The sequence below is a fragment of the Ipomoea nil genome, unplaced genomic scaffold (genome assembly GCF_001879475.1).
Source record: "Ipomoea nil cultivar Tokyo-kokei standard unplaced genomic scaffold, Asagao_1.1 scaffold0480, whole genome shotgun sequence".
NCBI lineage: Eukaryota > Viridiplantae > Streptophyta > Magnoliopsida > Solanales > Convolvulaceae > Ipomoea > Ipomoea nil.
In genome coordinates, this window is record NW_017616908.1 from 2,606,565 (window position 1) to 2,631,389 (window position 24,825).

General features: G+C 36.5%; 2 long non-coding RNA genes and 1 pseudogene across 2 annotated transcripts; 2 read left to right on the forward strand and 1 right to left on the reverse strand.

Moving 5' to 3' along the window:
• Nucleotides 1-877: 877 nt before the first annotated feature.
• LOC109173392 lies at nucleotides 878-23,842 on the reverse strand (annotated as a pseudogene).
• LOC109173431 lies at nucleotides 19,278-19,637 on the forward strand. Its single transcript, XR_002052911.1, has 2 exons — nucleotides 19,278-19,344; nucleotides 19,585-19,637. It is a non-coding gene; the product is annotated as an uncharacterized LOC109173431 (long non-coding RNA).
• On the forward strand, nucleotides 19,740-20,621 carry LOC109173430. Its single transcript, XR_002052910.1, has 3 exons — nucleotides 19,740-19,795; nucleotides 20,256-20,357; nucleotides 20,526-20,621. It is a non-coding gene; the product is annotated as an uncharacterized LOC109173430 (long non-coding RNA).
• Nucleotides 23,843-24,825: the final 983 nt, after the last annotated feature.

Genomic DNA, 24,825 nt, shown 5'->3' on the forward strand with positions numbered 1-24,825 from the left:
AATCTGCATTAATTGGTTTCCTATTTTCAGTCTCTCCAAACTTGATAGTATGTTTTGCTTTTGTGAAATAGTTGTGATATATATATATATATATATATATATATATATATATATATATATATATATATATATATATATATATATATATATAGACTTGCACTCGGGTGCGAATGGCTCGCCCAGACGCGAAATAGGAATGGATTATGTTCGTCCACGTGTCCAGATCTAATGGTTGAGAAACACTGATTTTAAAAAAAAACGCGGTGGCATTTTCGTAAATAATTGAACATCGAAGTGCAAGTAAAATGTATTACAAGTGCATGTAAAATGTATTATAGGTGCAAGTAAAAATTTACACTGAGCATCAATACTTACTTGCACTTATAGTTCTAAGTAGTTGCACCTATAGTTCTAAGTAGTTGCACACATAGTTATAAGTAGTTGCATCTAGGTGTATGAATGTTTGCGAGTGGTTTTCAGGAGTATTACTACCCGCTGAACTCAGATCAATGAATGTTAATAAGGAAAAATTACATGCACTTATAGGTAAAAGTAGGTGCACCTATAGTTATAAGTAGTTGCACCTATAGTTATAAATAGTTGCACATATAGTTATAAACACACCCAGGTGCATGAATAATTGCGGAAAGTGAATGCTAACAAGGCAAAATTACATGCACTTATAGGTGAAAATAGGTGCACTTATAAAAGATTTTTACTTGCACTTCGATGTTCAATTATTTATGAAAATGCCACCGCATTTTTTTTTTAAGTTATTAGATCTGGACACGTGTCGCGCGCTGATTCGTTCGCATTTCCTTCCTGGACACTTATTCGCACCTGAGTGCGTCCCTATATGGGAAAGACTATATTTCTTGAAAAAATAGATTTCAAGTACTCTTGTCTCTGCAACAAGTTTGTACAAGTTTCCAGTCCCTACTCTGTAGATTTCACTACAAAAACCTCTCTACACTCCAAAACTTCTGAACATATATTTACTCACTAAGACAATCACTATGGTGAAAAGTGTAAAAAAGAAGACCAAAACACTATAGCAGCTAGTCAGATAATGAATACCATGAAGGCCGGGGAATGGTCGAATTGTGGGATGGCAGTGCCCCTCGAGGCAGGCGAAGTGCTGTACAAGTGAGAAGCAGAAAAACGGTATAAATATCTCATTTGGATCGCGATGAAGGATCATATTCATAGTAATCAGTAGCAGAAGTAGACGTAGAACCTAAGTCGGTTTGAACTGTTGTTGAGTACTGAGTTTGGCTTCCAGTGGACATCTGCTTAAGCTTTTCGCAGTGGAAGTCTTTCATGGCCTTGAACCTCAAGTCATCGGTGTACGTACTCGCCTCTGGGATCTCATCAGGGATGGCGATTTTGCCTTCGAGCATGCCCACAACCTCGGACATTATAGGTCTCAGAGATGGAGTTACACTCGTGCACAATAGCCCGACTTTCACTTTCATTTCTGCTTCTTTTTTGTTGATAAGACCACCCATCTTTGGATCAATGAGCTCTTCCATGTTTCCGCTGAGTTGCAGGTGACAAGCCTGGAACATTATGAGAGATCATTCATTAACATTTCCCCGCCTTTTCCAGATATCTATGTTAATAACTATAGGGTCTTTCCACTTTTGGTTACACGACTATGGGACTATTTCCCGACATTTGGTACCACAAGTTTTAAATCTCTACAGCCACATTTGATCTCTCCGACCTAATTTTCAATCACGGGTGACTTATCTTAAAGGGAAAATTTATCATTTTTCATTACTTTTTTAAAAACTTCTCGGGAAGGAAACTGTAAATGACAATTTTGCCATTCAAGATAAGTCACTTGACTAAAATCTTGTCACTAGTAACATGAAATTAGGTCGGAGGAACCAGATGTGGCAAGGATTTTAAAGTTGCGGGACCATATGTGAAAAAATTAATAGTCAAGGACCAAATGTGGAGATGATCCCATGGTCGTGGGACCAAAAGAGAGTACCCAATCTAAAAGACAAATGCAATTGTGGCTCGGCATGTAGTTGTTATTGTTCTTGCCACTAATGACTTCTAGCAGTACAACTCCGAAGCTGTAAACATCTGCATTGTAGGTCAAGTAACCCCATAACGCATATTCGGGTGCCATATAACCTCTGAATCATAAAAAACAATGATTGTCTAGCAAAGCTTTAACAATTTGTAATATAATCAAAACGAGAAACGACGATGGAAGTACTTTGCAGTTGGATATGAGTAGGGGTGACCACGGTTCCGGTTCCGGTTCCGGTTCCGGTTCAAAACCGGCGGTTCCGGTCGCCGGTTCTAACCGGAATTATTTAAAAAAAATTAAAAAAAAAACACTATAATATTTATTTTTTTACGGTTTGGAACCGGAACCGCCGGTTCCGGTTCCAAGATTTTACAAACCTTAACCGGAACCTTATAGGTTCCGGTTAAGAACCGGAACCGGAACCGTACGGACGGTTCCGGTTCGGTTCCGGTTTAAACAGTGACGGTTCCAGTTCGAACCTACGGTTCGAACCGGAACCGTGGTCATCTCTAGATATGAGTGCAAAACGAACTTACATTGTCCCAGCGACTCTCGTGCTAATATGGGTCTTCTCGCCTTCAGTAAGCCTAGCCAGTCCAAAATCTGAAATTTTCGGGTTGAGGTCCCGGTCAAGCAGCACGTTGGTAGCTTTAATGTCTCTGTGAACAATCTTAAGGCCAGATTCCTCGTGCAGAAAGGCTAGACCTTTCACAATCCCTAAGCAAATCTTGAATCTCGTTGGCCAATCCAGTATCAATTGACTCTTCTCCGAGCCTAAGCATTACAAACCGCCGAAAGTATTGAAAAATATTTAGACATCCTTTCTCGTTACCAAGGGAGTGTTTGACGTTACAACGTAACAGACTTACCGAACAATGCACTAGAAATTGAAGCATGTGCTCCATCTCAACTAAAAGCCTAAGCTGATAGTTGGATTGCACATCGATGGCTATATGCTCACACGCCCCCTCACGTGTGCGGTGGGTTCCAAGCAACACGTGGACCGGTAAACCGTAGTCGCTTACGAGTGGCGTGGCGTTGAGATTCGAAACCGTGACCTTTGGTCTGGCTCTGATACCAAATTGAAGCATGTGCTCCATCTCAACTAAAAGCCTAAGCTGATAGTTGGATTGCACATAGATGGCTATATGCTCACACTAGAAAGGCTATTATTCTCCATGTATTCATACACAACCAGCAACTGATCTCCTTCAATACAGCACCCGTAAAGCTTAACGAGATTCGGGTGTAGCAAGCAAGAAATCATGCCAATCTCGTTCAAAAACTCGCGGTTTCCCTGCGTCGATTTGGAGGATAGTTGCTTCACCGCAATCAAGGTACCATCAGCTAACCGACCCTTAAAAAGACCATTTGTTAGAGGATGAAGCCCCAAACTTTACACTTATAAGCCATCTTCTCAAATCAATACCTTGTTTACGGGACCAAACTCGCCTTCTCCGAGCTTGTTTGCATTATCAAAGTTGTTTGTAGCAGCTTTAATTTGTTTTAACGTGTACAAAACCATTTGCAACTCCACCCCTTCCAGACCTGTCCATGGAGAATTCAGAACTAATCTATCAACTTCGTTTTCGTATTTAGTCAAACGAAACTACTCCCTCCGTCCCATTTTATCTGTCTTACTTTCCTTTTTTATCCGTCCCAAAATATTGTCCAATTTCCAAAAATGAACATCATTATATTTTTTTTTTCCTATTTTACCCTTTTAACTTAAACTACAACTACTCTATCAGGCTAATAACCCTCATCAGGCCAACAACTCTCATCCACACAAATTCCTCAAAAGTCGTGCCTAATTAGAAAAAAAGTGAAAAACATGTTTACATTTGTCTTCTTCGATTTCTTCATTTCCACTTCACGAACTTCATTTTCACTTCTCAAACATAGAGAAATGAAGAACATATTGTATAGCTAAACATCATATTAGTGGATTCCGATTACGAGAACCGAAATTCATGAGGTGGGTACGCTCTTCCTCGATTCATCTCCTCCTTTCTTAAGCATGGTGTTGCTCCTCCTAGCTCCGCCGGAAACAGACCCCTGCGCCGCCGTCACCGCCGTGTAGCTCCGGCTAGCAGAAATAGAGACTACGTGCAGCACGAAAGCAGAGATGAACTTGGCGTTGGATACATGGATCTACATTTGATGAATGTTCAAATACATGGATCAGAGAGTTTTGGCGTTGGATACATGGATCTACATTTCTTATACTTTGTTTTTTTTTTTTTTTTTTTTTTTTATGAATGGGTCTCGCACAAAAAAAAAAAATTGAAGAAAGATGATTGAATTATTTTCAAGTGAGATGAAGAAATATACAGAGTAGTACAGTTCTCAAATGACATAAAAGAAAGAAGAAGAAATATACTTTACCAAATATTCAAACTACCAGGAGAACAAGGGCATAAATGGAAAGGGAGTTAGCTTTCTTTACTTACCTTAAAATGCGTGCCAAAACAAAGTAAGACATTGATTTCGGGACAGAGGGAGTATTAAAAGAAAACGAAAAATAAGTAACACTAAACAATGGTAACTTCAAGCTCTATATGATCACTACGATTCTAATTAAGTAACTACATGTGGTTATTCCTTTCCTGCAAAACAAATATCTCTTCCACCAGAGCAGGCCAACGATGATCACGACAGCGAACCCAACCAATAGTCCAACAATAATAGGAACGACTATGTTCTTCTTATCCCCCTGGTCATCTTTACAAGTTTTGAAAACTGTAGAAAAAGAGAGATAACTCAGAAGGATCACAAAGGCTCGGGATTTATTAACGCAAATAATAAATGAGGAAACGCATTGTTGTTCTTGTCACTTTACAATAGCTTTAGACACATTAAGTTGGGCAATTTAACTAGATATGAGAAGATAAAGGCAAAAGAGGGTCGAAATTATCAAATTTATAATGACTCTTACGTGGATCAACTGAAATAGCTGAAATGAGAAAACCATAATGTCCTCTTGCAGGAATACGAGTAGTCCCTTTGCCAGCACAATAAATTCGAATCTCCAAGGTATTATCAGTTACGGTAGCATTAAAATATTTGACAACAGGCTTTTGAACTCCACGAGCCTCGTCTTCAATGTTGAAGTCTTTCCAAACTAATTTCTCCTGGGAAAAAAGGGTTATGTAAGTAGTAAAGTTGAGATAAATGAGCAATCACCTCGCCTGGATATATATGTCAAAGAAACGCCTTCCGAAGCTGAAATATGTATTGTTATTTGTAAAAATGATCTCCGCAAAGTGCAGACTCACATTGTAATCCCCGTTCTCCAAGCAATAACTGAAATAAGTAAGTGAAAGAGGAGAAACGCGAGCGTTCCTATACAATTCAGAGAGACCTGATGATGAAATTGTCTCGATGAAACGTGTGTTTTGGTCAATAGAATCATCCAAGAAATCCCCCGTGCTACTGAATCCCCAATTACCATTGCTGCTATTGTAGTATTTTGCAGAACCACCTTCAACTTCTGCATCCCCTACATAATTAACTTCCCGGTTTCCCTCACTGATAGACACATCACTTCCACCAGAATTTACATGCAAGGAACAACCATCTGTGATACAAAAAATGCGTTTGTTTGAATAACATATGCATATAAGATTGTTTTCATCATTCCATGAGAAACTACTTGTTGGGCGGGGGCCGGTGAAGGGCCAAGTCTAGCACCAGGTGGCTAGGGGATTGTCGGGCAGAGGCTTGAAGGGGCAAGTCCAGCATCCAGCCTCTCGAAAATATTATTGGCAATATAAGGAAATAAAATTGCGTCTTCCCTACGAGATATAGCTTTTGGCGTAGTGGTAAGCAGTGTTGCAAAAATCGCACCTAGGCAGTAGGCGCTAGGCGGGCGGACCCCAGGCGCTTAGCGATTTTTTCTACATTGGTGGTAAGCGTTTGATCCTAACAAGTGGTATCAGAGCCAGGTTACGGATCGAGGTTGGGCGGAGGCCTGAAGGGCTATGTGGTTAGTAGTATAAGAAAATAAAGTTGCTTCTTTGCTATGAGCGACCACTTGACCTAACTAGTTTTACTTGACATAAGATGTTAGGGCTAAGAATCCAATCAAAACAGTAATGCTATTTGTATCAAGGAAGTCGTCTTCCTTCTATAGCACTAGTATATGCCTATGCCTATATAACATACGTTAGGCAGAACTAAATCTTTACCATCCAAAAAAGCGTAACAGACTTACATCTAGGACAGTTGAACTGATTTGTGCATGGAAGAACTCTCCGTCTGTAGCAAGCAAAGCACGATAAATTGCCACAGTTGTGCTTTAAAAAGGAAACCAACTACTTAAACCTAGAAAATTTCCTTCATACAGAAACGCATATTTGCACTAAAAGTAACTATCTAAAGCTTCGAATACTAATAAAAGGAAGTTTCTTACATGGAACTTTCATTTGAAGAGCTCTTGTACAAGTTCACATATAGATTCCTAAGTAAGAAAAATATGTAAAAAAAAAAAAAAAAAAAAAAAAAAGAATCTGTCACGACACATGTTCCATCGATGCATATACAAAATAAACTTTAAAAAAAAAAAAAAAACATTCTGACCCTATTTCGCAAGCAGGTTGATCGGGGCCTTGTCATGTAAAATTCGCAAATTATGCTGTGCAACTGAATGCACCATGCAAGGTGCATACGGTTGCAAAACGGCGCCGTTTTGGTTATAAAAAAAAAACGCGCGTCTCACTTAAAGAAGAAATCAGGTTCGATTCCCGGCAATAGCATTTTTATATATCCAGAAATTCATAACTATATAACCACAATTTCATAACTATATATCCACAATTTCATAACTATATATCCACAGTGAATGAATGAAGTAAAAATCCACAATGAATGAATGAATGAAGTAAAAATCCACAATGAATGAATGAATGAAGTAAAAATCCACAATGAATGAACTAAATATCCACAATATATGATTGAACTAAATATCCACAATGAATGAACTATATAACCACAATTTCATAACTATATAACCACAATTTCATAGCTATATATCCACAATTTCATAACTATATATCCACAGTGAATGAATGAAGTAAAAATCCACAATGAATGAATGAATGAAGTAAAAATCCACAATGAAGGAATGAATGAAGTAAAAATCCACAATGAATGAACTAAATATCCACAATATATGATTGAACTAAATATCCACAATGAATGAACTATATAACCACAATTTCATAACTATATATCCACAAATTTATAACTATACATCCACAATTTCATAACTATATATCCACAATAATGTTATTGCTGAGAATCGAACCTGAATTTTTTTTTTTAAAAAAGTGGGACGCGCGTTTTTGTCAAAACGACGTCGTTTTGAACCGTATGCACCATGCGCATGGTACATTCGGTTGCACAGCATAACTGTTATAATAATATTATTATTATAATTATTAAACCAAGCAAGTAATTAATAATTAGTTAATTTGTTGGTAATGGGTGTGGGTCATGCATTGTATGTGAAGAGTGGCCTAGATTATAACATTAGTACATGGAGCATTAGCTTCCTAATTATTAGCTTTCATTTAGTATAAATATGTGGTTTTTATTCATTTGTTAATCATCCCTTCAAATAACATTATTCATTCCTCTCTCTTCTCTCTCAATATATAAATATAATATATTGATATATTATATTTAATATATATTTAATATATATTATAGATATATTATATTATATTTAATATATCTAACATTTGGTATCAGAGCCAGTCAACCTTTCAACCCCGAGATATTTCCCGTAGTGAAATATGGCTACAAATTTCAATATTGTATGGTCGGGTCCCAAATTGGACGGGAAACTCGATTACAATTATTGGAAAATTATGATGTCCACACATTTGCAAGCTCAAAATCTTTGGAGCTTTGTTGATCCCGGTCTACCCGAAGGAGCTGAAGCAGGCGCTATACGGCGAGATAAATTGGCCTTGGGTCAGATTCACCAAGGTGTTCATTATTCCATTTTTGGGCAATTAGCTCGTGCTCAAACAGCAAAACAAGTTTGGGACATCTTAAAGGTGTCACACAAAGGAGTTGATCGGGCGCAGAAGTCTAAGTTGCAGTCGTTGAGAAGGTTGTACGATAATTGTGAGATGACCTCTACAGAAACAGTAGATGCGTATTTCACTCGTCTTATTGATATGGTGAATAAGATGAGGTTATACGGAGATACAATTGAAGATGGTGCAGTGGTTGAGAAAGTTCTTCGAACTATGCCGATGAAGTATGACCATGTGGTGGCTTCGATCACAGAGTCACACAAAACTGAGCTCTTAACAATTGCAGAGCTGAAAGGTATGGTAGAAAGTCGTGTTGACAGGATTGCGTCAAAATCAGAACCACTAGCAGAAGAAGCTTTGAAGAGTCAAGTCACCCTTAATGTGACTGGCACTAATCAAAGAGGTGGAGGATCTGGTAGAGGTCGTGGAAGAGGAAGAGGAGGTTCTAGTGGAAGAGGTCGTGGTAACTTCAATCAAGGAGGAGGACGTGGTAACTCCAACCAAGGAAGAGGTGGAGGTAATACCAAACAAGGTAAATTTCCATTTCATTGCTACAATTGTGGCAAGTATGGGCACAAGATTGCAGATTGTTGGTATAATGAGGACAACAATCGTGGAAATCAAGCAAACATTGCTGAAAACACTGCTGAAAAGTCTGGTGAGAGTTCTGAAACTTTACTTTTAGCCAGCGATAGTTTTTCTGCAGATAAAAACATATGGTTCTTGGATACTGGGTGTAGTAACCATATGTGTGGGAAGAAAGAATTGTTTTCTGAACTAGATGAATCAGTCCGGTCTGAAGTGACATTTGGCAATAAGTCAAAAGTGCCAATTTTGGAAAAAGGTAAAATCTCTATTCAGTTGAAGGATGGTACTCACAATTTTATATCCGATGTGTTCTATGTTCCTGAACTACATCAAAATTTGTTGAGTATGGGTCAGTTGTCAGAAAAAGGATATAAGATAGATATTGCTCAGGGGTGTTGTACCATTGCAGATGCTAAAGGAGTTTTGATTGCAAAGGTAAATATGTCCCAAAATCGACTATTTCCTTTGAAAATTAAGCATACTCTTCTTGCTTGCTTTAATTCTGAAGTTTGTGATGATAATTGGTTATGGCATATGCGGTTTGGGCATTTCCATTTCTCTGGATTAAACTATCTTGCGAGAAAGGAACTTGTTTCTGATTTACCTGTTGTGAATGTCCCTAATCGTATCTGTGAGATTTGTGTGATTGGGAAGAAGCATAGAGATCCCTTTCCCGTGGGCAAGTCAAGAAGAGCCACAAAGCAGTTGGAGATTGTTCACTCCAACCTGTGTTCGTTGGAGGTTCCCTCACATGGAGGTTGTAAGTACTTTATTACTTTCATTGATGATTTCAGTAGAAAAACATGGGTTTACTTTCTGAAGCAAAAGTCTGAAGCATGTGATGTTTTCAAACAATTTAAGGCTTTTGTTGAAAAGCAAAGTGGTTATGAAGTTAAAATCTTGAGAACTGATAGAGGTACAGAATATATTGCTTGTGATAATTTTCTGAAAGAGAAGGGTATTCAACACCAAATGACGGCTAGATACACTCCACAACAAAATGGAGTGGCTGAGAGGAAGAATAGATCTATCATGGATATGGTGAGGTGCATGTTGAAATCCAAGAATCTGCCTAAACCTTTTTGGGCAGAAGTTGTTGCTTGTGCTGTCTATGTCTTGAATAGGTGTCCAACTAAAAGTGTCCGTGATAAGACGCCCGAAGAAGCTTGGAGTGGGAGAAAACCCTCTATCAAATATCTCAAGGTTTTTGGATGTTTGGCATATGCACATGTGCCAGATCCATTGAGAAAGAAGTTGGATGATAAAGGTAAGAAGTGCATATTCATTGGTTATGGTGACGCTTCAAAGGCTTATAAACTCTACAATCCTGAAACTAAAAAGGTTGTTATAAGTCGTGATGTCACTTTTGATGAATATGGTGCCTGGGATTGGTTAGCTAAAAATGAAAGTTCAGTTGTTATTCCTGTTGTTGAAAATATTGTTGAAGAGCAACCGATTCCAGATAATGTCCAGTCTCCTACACAGCAGCCAGAGTCGTCAGTTCGACGATCTCAGCGCGAGCGCCACTTACCAGCTCGCTTGCAAGATTATGTTTTGGGTCATGATAATGACCTGTCTGATGAAGAGATTGTTCAATTTGCTCTCTTTGCAGATTGTGATCCTTTAACTTTTGAGGAGGATGCTACAGAAACTCATTGGCTTAAGGCGATGGATGAGGAGATACGTGCCATTGAAAAGAATGGTACCTGGGAGTTAACAGATTTACCTCCTGGAAAGAAGCCAATTGGAGTAAAGTGGGTTTACAGAACAAAGTACAAGTCAAATGGAGAAATTGATCGTTTTAAGACACGGTTGGTAGCAAAGGGTTACAAGCAGAAACCAGGTATTGATTATTTTGAGGTTTTTGCTCCTGTAAGTATACTTGATACAGTTCGAATGGTTATTTCTCTTGTTGCTCAAAATGATTGGAAATTGCATCAAATGGATGTCAAGTCTGCTTTTCTGAATGGTTTTCTTGATGAAGAAATATATGTTGAGCAACCTGCAGGATTTCTGAAGAAAGGGGAGGAAAATAAAGTGTACAGGTTGAGAAAAGCCTTGTATGGCTTAAAGCAAGCGCCTAGGTCGTGGTATGGTTGCGTTGACTCATATTTTGTTGAAAGTGGTTTTATGAGATGTCCTCATGAACACATTTTGTATGTCAAATGCACGGATTCTGGTGATATTGTTTTAATCTGTCTGTATGTTGATGATCTGGTTTTTACTGGAAACAACTTGAAGCTAATCTCAGAATTCAGGGAGGCACTCATTAAGAGGTTTGAAATGACCGATATGGGCCTTATGGCTTACTTTATTGGCCTTGAGGTTGTTCAGATGGATGGTGGAATCTTTATTTCACAGAAGAAATATGCTGCTGATATTTTGAAAAAGTTCAAAATGGAAAACTCCAAACCAGTTTCGACTCCGTTAGCTGAAAAGTTAAAGGTGTCAAAAGATGAGTGTGGTAAGAATGTGAATGTTACAGCTTATAAAAGTTTAATTGGAAGTCTGAGATATCTGGGGGCAACAAGGCCAGATATTTCTTTTGGAGTTGGGATACTTAGCAGATTCATGGAGGAGCCAAAAGAATCACATTGGGCTGCAGCAAAGCGAATTCTGAGATATGTGAAAGGTACGAGTAATGATGGACTTTTTTACTCTACTAATGAAGCTGTGGAACTTGTTGGGTACACAGACAGTGATTGGGCTGGAGATGTTGAGACTAGAAGAAGCACGTCAGGGTATGCCTTCTATCTTGGTTCGGCCATATTTTCTTGGTCTTCAAAGAAGCAACAGATTGTAGCACTTTCAACCGCAGAAGCAGAATATATTGCAGCAGCAAACTGTGCTACTCAAGCAGTTTGGCTGAGGAGAATTTTGGAATTTCTACAACACAACCAAGAAGCACCTACAACTATTTTTTGTGACAACAAATCAGCAATATCGTTGTCCAAAAATCCAGTCTGGTCGCAGCAAACACATTGATATCAAATATCACAAAATCAGAGAGTTGGTTGTTGAAAAACAAATCAACATTGAGTATTGTTCAAGTGAATGTCAAGTTGCAGATATCTTTACGAAGCTGTTGAAGACAGAGACATTTCTCAAATTGAAGAAGGAAATTGGGATGACCAGTATATCCAATTTGGTTTAAAGGAGGCAATGTTATAATAATATTATTATTATAATTATTAAACCAAGCAAGTAATTAATAATTAGTTAATTTGTTGGTAATGGGTGTGGGTCATGCATTGTATGTGAAGAGTGGCCTAGATTATAGCATTAGTACATGGAGCATTAGCTTCCTAATTATTAGCTTTCATTTAGTATAAATATGTGGTTTTTATTCATTTGTTAATCATCCCTTCAAATAACATTATTCATTCCTCTCTCTTCTCTCTCAATATATAAATATAATATATTGATATATTATATTTAATATATATTATAGATATATATTATATTATATTTAATATATATTATATTAAATATATTATATTTAATATTATATTAAATATATTATATTTAATATATTTAAAAGTGGGATGCGCGTTTTTGTCAAAACGACGTCGTTTTGAACCGTATGCACCATGCGCATGGTACATTCGGTTGCACAGCATAACTATTGTGTAAAATTATTGTAGGAAAGATCACTGAAAAAGTAACAAAACAACATCAGATGTCATAGAGGCGTGTAGAAAAATATTTTTAGGAAGTCAACATGTATTAATGGTATGTCGAGAGATGAAACTGTAGAAAATAAAAATTTGTGCAAAAATATAGTGAAGCAATCCTCGAATTTTGCTAAAATATGACTTAATGGTAACCGAGCGTATGTAATAGAAATTGGACACCGAGGCACTTGTCTTCTAACACACCAACAACATAGTTTTCGAATAGGTTCATGGTAGGTAGTGAACATACAGATTAATTCCAGGCTGCAAGACTGACGCAGGGACATCTCCACTGAGCTTGTTGCCGGTTAAAAACCTATCCACAGAATTAGCATTCAATTAGTATCTCGTGTGCAGTTGGACAAGACAACTTGTCACGATAAATATGATGCCTAGAAATATCCCTGACCAGAAATTTATATAAAGATTCCTTCTTGTTTCTTGAAACTTCTGGTTGCCCAGTGTGCACACAAATCTTTAGCCAAACAAGTCTTTTGAAAGGGACAAGTCCAAAAGACGATAATAAACAAAGTAAAGCAAGAAACAGAAACTTCACTTTTAAACGGCATGCTAATTACTTACAATGTTTGCAGGGATTTAAATTAAATTCCCAAATGTAGGGAGGAATTTCATCAGAAATGTTGCAATTCCTCAACACGCTGAAACCAAGAATGACCCGTATTAATAAATGTAAGCAGCTGTGAACAAACTCAATTCCCCATAAATTATAGTAACTCAACATACGTTATATTTAGGCTACCCATATTATTCAGTGGAAGAAATTTTTTAGAAGGTCCTTTTATGTCGCTTATCCTCCTGTACAAGAAGATGCACCATGAGAATTTGATCGCTATAGGAAAAAAAAAAAAACATAATTTACGCAAGTTAATTCAATGTTTAAGATGGTTCCATACTCACAGGTCAGCTAAGTTATCAAGAACGGATATATTGGATGGAATGGGCCCCTCAAGTCCAGTGCCAATCAGCTCTTTTAATTATTTACCCAGACTAAATATTAGATGCCAAAAATTAAGCAAACATATGTTGCTGACAGAATTCGGGAATACGTGCAGGCATGGATGATAGATCTTACAATTTCTGGAGTTGTTTCCAGTTCTCTATAAAATCTGGAATTGGCCCGCTCAAGTTGTTGTCGTTTATCCTACTGCATTATAAACTGTTATAGAATATTCTGTGTGATTGAGTATCCCATATTTTAGGAAACTAAATATTGGCATACCATATCAATTTAAAATCTACTTGTATTTAAGGAGTGATTGACTAACCCTAGAGACACACAGAATGAGAGAGAGCTATACAGGGGTATGGTTCTCACTGCTTTAACATGGTATGAGAGCTATACTTGAGGCATGCTTAATATCTTTGCTCCAACTTGAGGAGGAGTGTTATAGATGAACGCTTTGGATTACAACGGTACTTGGGAGTTGGTCACTATGCCTGCAGGTAAAAGACCTATTGGTTGTAAATGGGTGTTTACCGTCAAAGTTAATTCTGATGGATCTGTGGCTCAATTAAAAGCTCGTCTTGTGGCTAAGGGATATGCCCAAACTTATGAAGTTGATTATTCTGACACTTTTTCACCTGTGGCTAAGCTTACTTCTGTCAGGTTACTCATCTCAATGGCTGCTATTCATGATTGGCCTTTGCATCAGCTTGATATCAAGAACGCGTTTTTGCATGGTGATCTTCATGAAGAGGTGTACATGGAGCAACCTCCTGGGTTTGTTGCTCAGGGGGAGTCTGGGAAGGTATGTCGTCTTCGGCGATTGTTGTATGGGCTAAAACAAAGTCCACGTGCATGGTTTGGAAAATTTAGTCAGGTTGTTGAGAATTTTGGGATGGTGAAAGGCAAATCGGATCATTCCATGTTCTACAAGTGGTCCAAAATAGGTATCATCTGGTTGGTAGTTTATGTACATGACATTGTCAATACAGGGAACGACACCGAAAGGATTTTGTCTCTCAAGTCATTTCTTCACAGTCAATTCCAAACAAAAGATTTGGGACCACTGAAGTATTTCCTAGGTATCGAAGTTATGAGAAACAAGACATGTATATTACTATCTCAACGAAAATATGTTATTGACTTACTCTCTGAAACGGGAAAACTAGGGACTAAACCATGCAACACTCCCATGATACCAAACTTGCAATTGACAAAGGAGGGGGAATTGTTTGAAGATCCTGAGAGGTATAGGAGATTGGTTGGGAAGCTAAACTACTTGACTGTAACCCGTCCAGATATTGCATACCCAGTTAGCGTTTTGAGTCAGTACATGTCATCTCCAACTATTGATCACTGGGCAGCTGTGGACCATATCTTGAGTTACTTTATGGGAGCCCCGGGACACGGAATCTTGTATAAGAATCATGGTCACACTCGGATTGAGTGTTTTACTGATGCAGATTGGGCAGGTTCTAAAGAGGATCGTAGATCAACAACTGGATATTGTGTTTTCTTTGGAGGTAATCTGGTGTACTGGAAGAGTAAGAAGCAGAATGTAGTATCTCGTTCGAGTGCAGAGTCTGAATATAGAGCGATGACACAATCAACAAGTGAAGTGATGTGGATACACAACCTTTTGTATGAGTCTGGTTTCAAAGCTCCAATTCCTGCAAAGCTATGGTGTAATAACCAAGCTGCTCTTCATATTGTATCAAACCCGGTGTTCCATGAACGAACTAAGCACATAGAAATTGACTGTCACTTTGTACGTGAGAAGATACAACAAGGGTTAATCTCCACAGGATTTGTGAAGACAGGAGAACAACTCGTGGACTTATTCACAAAGGCCCTTACTGGAACCCGAGTCAGTTATTTGTGTAACAAGTTGCGCATGATCAATATCTTTGCTCCAACTTGAGAGGGAGTGTTATAGAATATTCTGTGTGATTGAGTATCCCATATTTTAGGAAACTAAATATTGGCATACCATATCAGTTTAGAATCTGCTTGTATTTAAGGAGTGGTTGACTAACCCTAGAGACACACAGAATGAGAGAAAGCTATACAGAGGTATGCTTCTCACTGCTTTAACATAAACGACACAGTCAAATACAACCAGCGAAACCGAAATTTAAACCACAATATACAGACAGAGACATGTGCTTACAAATCCGTTAACTTCACAAGTCCCGAAAATGTATCTGGCAAGTTTCCCACCAAAAGATTGGAGGACAATATCCTGAATCATTAAGGTAGTTATTAACCCTTCAGTACACAGATAGAAAGCGCAAACCCAAAGGAAAAAGAAAAGAATCTCACAGAGATTGCAAGTTTATCAGTTTTCCAAGTTCAGAAGGAATAGTTCCCGAAAATTGGTTCCCTTCAAGATTCCTGGAATTTCAATCAGAGAATTAACGAAATTGTGTAAGGAAAAAGTGATATTTGAATATGAATTATGAAAATCCAATACTTACAGGTATGTGAGGTTGGTTAAACGCCCTAAAACCTTTGGTAATTCCCCTGACAACCGGTTTACAAGAACAGAGCTGGATCAAAAACTCTGAAATTACTATGTTGCTCGAATGCATCAATAAAAACTTATTCGTCTAAAGAAGATGAAGCTCACATGGATGTTAACGGTGCTGTGCCCCATTCTAATGGTATTGTACCACTGAGGTAATTTAATGCAAAATCTCTGAAAATCGGGGAAATTCAAATTGTTAGTTGTAGATTCGCATCAATTCAAAAAACAACTGTAAAATGTGCATATGAAAAGGCTCTTACACTTCTTGTATTTATGGAAGTTTTACCAGCTCCCGTGGGAGAACTCCGGGAAGACTGAAACCCTTTATCACATTGTATAGGTGAAAATCATTCATCATAGTTAATATTGGAAGTTGGGAATGATATTTTCTTGCTTATCGCCCTGTTTGGTAAAATAGTTAGCCTATCAGCCAATTTTGGCTTATTTGACCACTATTACCTATTTGACTTGGTTAAACAATCAATATGAGTGTTTGATTAATTAGCTTTTTGTAACAACTTATTGCTCCAAAATGTTAAAATTCAAAAAGCTGCTCAAAGTAGCTTTTTCGATCAGCTTTTTGAGAAAGTCAACTAACAGCTAATAGCTGATTTACCAAAAACTTTTCTACAATCAGTTAACGCTATCAACTAATCAAACCCACTAACTCAATCAGCTAACAGCCATTTACCAAACACCCTATATCTTTCTTTGGCTGTTACAGTTATAGACTCATTGTCGTTTCAGGTATGCCAAAGAGGTCACACTAGAGGAATTAAAGTACCCGAGCTTACTACACTACTCTTGCAACTTTAACAATAGAGCAAAGTAACAAGCCTTGTGATTAGTATGTTGCACATTGACCTCAGGCATAACTATATCACATTCAGAATACAAACATATATAAGGGATGTAAACTTACATTCTCCGAATATGGCACAATGAATCATTCCCAACGTTGCAGTTGCATTCAATAATATTCTCAGTGTACGTAACCGGTGGCTGTGGTACTACCCCCACTTCCTTACTTTCACAAGGATCAGGATCGAACTTCCAGTCTTTTGCCCCCATTGTAGTGGCGATAAGTTGCAGTGCATCCACTGAGAGACATCATCATTGAAATAAAACATCATATAACAGACAGTTGTTTCATGACTGAAACACTAAGGTTTAATAATCACCATGATCTCTCTTTTTTTTTCCTTTTTTTTTTTGAGTGACTAGGAAACCCGCAGCCACTATCCAAGGGTGCAATGGTTAAACCCCGGCTTCTGACCTTAACCGGCAAAGGACCACAAAGAGGTAAACCAGCCTAGATTGTCGGATCAAACCAAGAAGGCCAATAGACGGCTCCCATTGGGAATCGAACTTGTAACCTTGATCACCATGATCTATCTTTGACACTTGGCACATGCCATACAATTGTTGATGACAAAATTTTAAGAATTACACAGAGATTCAAGATTTTTTTAAAAATGGTATTGAGGATAAAGGTTAAAGAAATTCACAATACTTCTCAGCAAAGTGATTGTACTTTCAAATTCCAAATTAGGTAACTCTCATGCCCTCACCCTTGTAAGGTTCCTCACCATTGTAAGCCAAAGAGGCAGCAAATATCATGTAATTTTCAGAAGTCAGGACATAAAAACTGATCACCATAGCAGTCTGCTTGGCATCCAAACAATGAAACAAACATACATATAGGATAGAAATCTTATATCACTGTCAAAGATAATTATTGGGAAGAGAAATAAGAAAAGAAGACAAAATGATCTAAAGTTACTTTAAATAGCAAAATAGTTATAATAAATCTTCTTGGAACTGACTTCTGTCCCTAGTATTTTAGATTAAAGTGAAATAGAACAAAAAGGATCAAACTTTTTAAACTGCATATTCAAGAACTCAACTTTTCCCCCCATTTCATAACACTCCCAAATGTAAATATTAAAGTCAGAATGTGGATGGGCAGAAGTTTTGCCTAGAATGATTTTGGGAGGAGATTTCCGAAAGGAATTGGGTGGAGATTTCCTAAGGGACTTGGGAGGAGGTTGCCTAAGGGAAAAGCATGGACTTAAGTTTGTGTAAAGTTCTTTTTCTTGCAGGGAAAGAAATAGCATTCTAGGCACATGGGTCTAGCTTGGAAAATTCTAGACACATGGGTTGCTTTAAATAAGGCAACATCCTTCATTCATCAGATCATCACATCACATTCGAAATATACAGAAAGTATAGCAAATTTCTGTAGAGAAAAAATAGAGAGTTATATTTGTAATTCCTATTGTATTATCCTTTTGCTAATACAGAAAAATTCTTCTTCAAATTTCTTTGCTCTGTATGTGACTTATTTTTAAATCTTACACTAAAATTTATTCTCAATACTTCTAGTTCAAGTTGTTATTGTAAATTTGATGTTGTGAACCTGTTTCGATCCTAACACCAAATTCCTTGTTGGGGTTACACACTGCTGGAAATTTTCAATTTTCTGACCACTTTTCCGACCACCAAGAGAAATGGTCGGAAAAAGTGATTTTTTTTTAATTATTCGTCAAGAATTAAGTTGGACGAAAAATAATCGGAATTTCTGACCACATTTACCATGGTGGTCGGAAATGCCGATCAGCTTTACTAGGATGTTAGAAATAATTCGAGACTTTTTTTTTTTGCTCTTTGAATGTTTAAAATTGATTTTAGTGTCCGACCACGGTAGGTGGTCGGAAATCCTTATTATTAAATTATTAAATATTAATTATTATTTTCTTTCTAAACTCTCAAGTCTCAACCCCATTTCTTTTTCGCCACTTATCCCTCTCACTCATCCCCTCAAATGTTATCGACTTATCGCTTCTCTGTCTTTAACCTAGACTGCTCAACGCCACCAAGTAGAGGAGCCTTTCTATTAGGGTTATTTGTCTATTAGGGTTCTATGTTAATTTTACATACTTATTCCTAACTTATTAGGGTTGTTTGTCTATTGTATACCAATGAAAGGTAAGCTTTTCTAATTTGGTGGAGGAGCCTTGCGAGGTTAGTCTACAGATTCATTTCTTTAGTGTATGCGTGTGCGTAGAGATGATTTATTCTACAATGCTTGTTGCTCTGCTGCCACCTCCACTAGTATGCCAATACTCGTTTAGTTTATTTTTCCTAGGTTTTTGCAATTTTGCAGTTTCTTCCCGCAATGAATCTAATGCCATATAATTCTTCTTCTTATTTATTTATTTATTGTTATGGGATACCATAGTCCAAACTAGATTTTTGGTGATATTATCTTGAACCTTCAAAGTAGTCCTAGGTTATATAAGAATATGTGTAGGTATCTATGTACCTTTACACTTATGTGCCATCTAACTTGTATTGTCTTTCTTTCATCATCGTATTTTTTTATACTATATTTGGTTGTATTTTGAATATCAATGGTTTGATAATGATACTTCAGTTTATTAACCACAGGTGCAAAAGTTTCAGATTTTCACTCCAAATATTGGAGTTGTATACAGGTACTATAGCTGATGTTTATATGCACTTATATCATTTATTAACTTCTGTTGATTGGTGTATATGTCCATCTTTAGTCTTCCTAGTTCTTCTGCTTGTATTCCTAGTTAGTTGTGTTTCTACCCAATGTTCACCGTATGAGATAAGTGATAAAATTAACTGATTATAAATTAATCTACTTCTGGTTTCATGAATCATGCTTAAGAAGTTCGTCTTGAATAATATTCGTTTCTTGTTTGCAGTGACATGTGACCTGATTCTAGAGTTTTGGTTCAAAAAAGTAGGAAGCAAGCTGAACAATATCACCACCTCTATAAAGTATGAATTCTTTATGTACAAGCATTTTATTGCCATCATTTTGCTTTGTGTGCAAGAACCTTTTATGTTCTTGAACTTGGTGTGGAGGCTGGACATCAACTTGGTTGGGAACCAACGGCAGACTCATTATTATTGGTAAGCTATTTATAGGTGCATACTTATATTTTTTTTTTTGGCTTGTTGTTGTATTAAGTACTTAAGTATATGTAAAGTATATGTTTTTTGTGCCTTATCAATGTTAGATAAGAATTATTAGGGATTATTCTGCACTCAAGCTGGGTGATAGAGTTCACTTGTAATTTGTTGAGGTATAGAGTTCACTAATTAATAAAATCTGTTCGAAAGCAAAATCGGGTTGGAAATGTCAACAAACAGACACATGACATTGAAACCACAAATAACTTAACAATATGTTATTAAGTAGAATAAAATGTTGATTTGTCTATTTAGATGATAATTTAAGAAAATGTTATTAAGTAGAATAACACTGTATTTTATATATATATATATATATATATATATATATATATATATATATATATATATAAGAACTGCATTAGTGACACTATCGAAGTTATTTGTGCCGACTATGAAGGGCACATGGCATGTGGGGCACATGACACTATCCATTGTTAAATTGAACTATGGATCAAGGTCTGAAACTGAAGTATGTCATTGGTTCTTTGACTGAACATAGGTATTCAAACATCCAAGCCTTTGCTTTCTATAAATTTATGAATGGTAAACTCTGTATTTCATTTTCTTCATTAAATTCTTGGAAAGTCTTATCTGAATGGATACTTGACTTTCCTATGCTGTCTTTTCGTGATTTTACTTTAAAGATTTGACCTTGTCATTGAAACAGTAAGGGCATTACATGCTTAGCTTTCAGTATGGATGGATCCCTGTTGGTGTCTGGATCAGAGGATGGCACGATTTGAGTTTGGGATACTAAAAACCACAACATCACTTGCATCTTTAGGCATGGAAAAGGTATATTTGATATTATAATATGATGGTAATAGCAAGCTCAATCAACTTTTTAGTTTCAGATTTTAGGATTAAATTAAATTTAATATATATTGTGGACACAAGTTTTAGGTATTCAATGAGCTCTAATGAACTGACTGAACTTGCTTTAGCCACTGCAAAAACCTCCTCAACTTGAGGTCCAAACTGGTTATAGGATTCATTGAGAAAATAGCATAAAACTTCTAATGTATTTGGAAGAGCTATGCTCTTTTGGCATATCTATTTGCATATCTAATGTAGAAGTTTTCCTTTATTCTAACTTCATGCCTTATTTATATATGTTGTCTAAATCTTTCATTCAATTCTGTTGCTTCAGAAGATTTTTTTTTTCTTGTGGTCATGCCTTCCAGGTGTCATGAATCCACATGCTAAAGTGGTGCAGCGGTGGAACAAATTCTTTGTCTTCTCATGTTCATTTGCAATTTTTATTGATCCCTTGTTCTTCTTTTTGCTGACTGTGAATCAGGTATTCATTTAACTGTGGTTGTCTTAGATAACTCTTGCACTTCAACTGAATTACATATATGCGTATTGCATTTAGAATCTGTCTAGAAATTTGCTTTTATGAGGTGAAAAAAATGATATTTAGCATGTATCTAATTTTTAGCAGAGTTTTCTAAATATGATTTAGAATGATAAAAATTTCTTTCTTTGCCCACCATGTAATAAACTAATACTATTTATAATAGATTACTTTGTGATATGCAAAATGTTGGTGATGCAACCTTTCCTAAAAGGAAGATAGTGACATAAAACATTACATAAATATTGGCTCGTGTAAGTACTGATTGCAATATATTTCACATGACAGATGAATCTAGTGAACTCCCAACATTAAAGCACTCTGTTTAGTTATGACTTAGAAGTCAATTACCATAAGACACTAATCAAAATCCGTAATAAAAGCACCGTACCAATTTTTATCTGTGTTTTTAATTTCTACAACATGGTGATGCTAGAGTAAATATATGTGTACCATAGGTAGATAAAATCGAGCTCAACACTGATGAATTTATGGTCCAACAGAAAGCCAAGAACTTATTTGTACAATTGTATTTAGCATTCTTTGAACAATTTCGAGAGTTCCTAATTAATTGGCTTTTTTGACCAATTAAAAATTTGTAATGTTCTTACGTGCACACATGTTTTTCAATTTGTTTAGCATACCTGCCTTTCTTTTGTGTGTTTCACTGATTTGTATGTTTTGAATTTCCCTCTTTGAACAATCAAGATTTGGCACTTAGTATCCATTATGTTTTTTTCCCCTATTCTTAACTGCGGGCACACATGTGTTTTATGATGTTTTGTTTGTCTTTCTACTTTTGTTATAGGATAACAAATGCATTGTACTGAACTGGCCCTTGACAACCACAATTGTGATTTTGAGGAGCTTGACTAATTTCATATACTTAATACACATGCTACTTCAGGTGACTATTCTCCTCACACAGTTCAGATCAAAGGCACTTGTCGAACATGTATTGCTGTTGTTATTATTATTAGTATAATATGATGCTGTCACTGCTTCCTTTGTGACAAATCTTCTAACATTTATGCTGTCTAGCCTTGTGGTGGGGTCATGTTGGTATCTTTTTGGCTTACAGGTATGAAACTAATTTAGATAATTTTTAGATTTTGGTTCCATGACTTTAATTTGCTGAGGTTTACATAAGCTACTTGGATAACCCAGGGCAAAAAAGTTTATGAAGCACTTCATAATCATTAAAATTCTCTCTTGGAACTTATATGCCTGCAGTATAATTGGAAAATGTATTTTAAAATCATATCTTCAATGTATAGGCGGCCTTCCTTCAGCTCTGTCCTCCTTATTTTTCTTTTTCCTACTGATCCTGCAGAGGGTGAATCAAGTGTTACTTTGAATGCCATGCAATATATTGTAGACAAACTTGTAGTTTCGATCTCACCTAGCTAGCTTTATGATTCTTTGAACTTCTCATTAATTAGTAGAATTATGTATGTATGTTATTCTGCATGTTTAGGCAGTTGGAAATGTCACTGAGGCGTCGCGAAGTTGAGAAGTGGATGAGCCACCGGCCCTTGCCAGAGGGATTAAGAAGGTACCTTATCTAGCTAGCTACTTTCTAAGTTTTTCTTTTTGAATCTTTCTGCTCTTCCTTTGCTATAAAAGTTCAGGACTTGCAAGAATGTTGTGTGCTCGTTCCTTTATCCGCCACTGGCTGCCTTATGCTGAAACAATTGCTACAAAACCTTATTAGCATGCATGTTTAGCTAATATTTTGACAAATGTATTTTTGATGGTGAAACAATTGCTACATCTTGATTTAAATGATTGTTTAATGTTTGATTTTCTTAAATTGTTAATTGTATTGTAGAATTTAATATTGTGGTGCTGAAATTTGTATAATTGTAATAGGTCCATAATTCATTTGATATTTGTAGAATTGTTAATTTCTAGTGGTCGGTAATTCCGACCAATTACCGACCACTAGTGGTAGAGAATATGCTCTCTCTATCCGACAACTAGTAGTCCCGACGTCCTCAACAAGAAGCCGGTATTTCCGACCACCTTGAGTAGTTGTCGGTAATAGTTAGGGCTTTTTTTCCGAATCCATAAAGTGGTCGGTAAGTTGATCGGAAACTGCATTTCCGACCTGAAATCTCCCTTTTCCGACCACTTTTTGGTGGTCGGAAAAATGCAGATTTCTAGCAGTGACAGATAAAATTTCATAGGGAAAATTGCAGGGAGAAGGAAATTAAAAAAAACACAACTTTTCTAAGGGGGGGTCAAAAAGAAAAAAAGAAAATACATATCAAGAAAAGGGAGACTTACCTTCTTCTGGAGCGGTTTTAGATTCAGAGAATGTGAAGAAGATGAAGCAGCTAAGCGCAACAATCCATGAAACAGCAGTGTTTATTCTGGATAACATTGTTGTTAAATTATGTGCGCCAATAATGATGTGCCGTACTATGAATTTCAAGAATCTATGATGGTATCAGAATCAGTGGATTTACTGGATGGATGATATGGTCCTATATTACAATGTCTTCTTTTCTTAGACTACGAAATGTTTCAGTTTCAGTGGGAAATGGTGAGCTGAAATGTTCTCTAGAGAGAGAGACTGCGTGGATGAGAGAGAAAGAGAGTGTGGGTAATTTTCTTTTTCTTTTTTTTTTTCTTCCATTTTTTTTAATGCTAAATAGCTGTCGGGGACGTTGGATTTTTTTGTCAGGCTGCGTTTGCACTAGTCACAAAAGTTTTCTTGGTTGACTTTGTTGTTTCTAATTTTTTAAGGAAAAAAAATTGTAATTTTGGTACCTTAATTATTTCGATTTAGTTATTTTAGTCTTTCATAATTATTAATTACACAATTTGTTCTCCAATCCTCATATAATTGAATGTGTGCAATTTGGTAAAATGAGTCACTTTATTTGATAGTAAATATGAATTGGAATCAACTTTGGTTAAGTGGAAAAGTCATTCATCCTTAACAAAAGGTTAATAGTTCAATTCTTTGTTTTAGATATAGAGCAACCTTAAATGCCACTTGTCCCAACGGTAAAACCTCTGGATACACTAAAAAGAAGAGTTGGAATCACACACATCTATGTATTAAAGTTTTATATTTAATACATGGACAATGACCTTTTTAGTTTTTTATTTTATTTTATTTTTCTGCCTTATTTTTTATTTTATTTTCCAAAAGTAAAGAAGTTAAAGGGTAATGAGTTTTGTGATTACTACAATATTTAATTTCAATAATAGGATAACAAAAGTAAGCAAACAAATATGGTAATGAGTATCAAAACACATAGTAGGGTGCTTTGAACCACGAGATAGGGACTCAGGTCCTGGATACGTTGCCGCCTTACATCGACGATTTACTTTGGGAAGATAGAGTCGGGGCGAGGGCCAAGCGTGGAACGTCCTAGTCTATCTTTTTGTTCTCTCCGGGCTTTGTCCCTCCTTCTAATCCCAAAAAATAACAAATAAAACATTTTCTCTAAAAATAATAAAAAATAAATAAAGGCTAAAAGTACTAAATTTGAATACTGATAAGGTCTGTCTAACCCTTCTACCATTTTGAGAGGGAAAAAAATAAGTAAATATATTAGTAGTGTGAATATTGATAATATACGTATACGCAATTGCA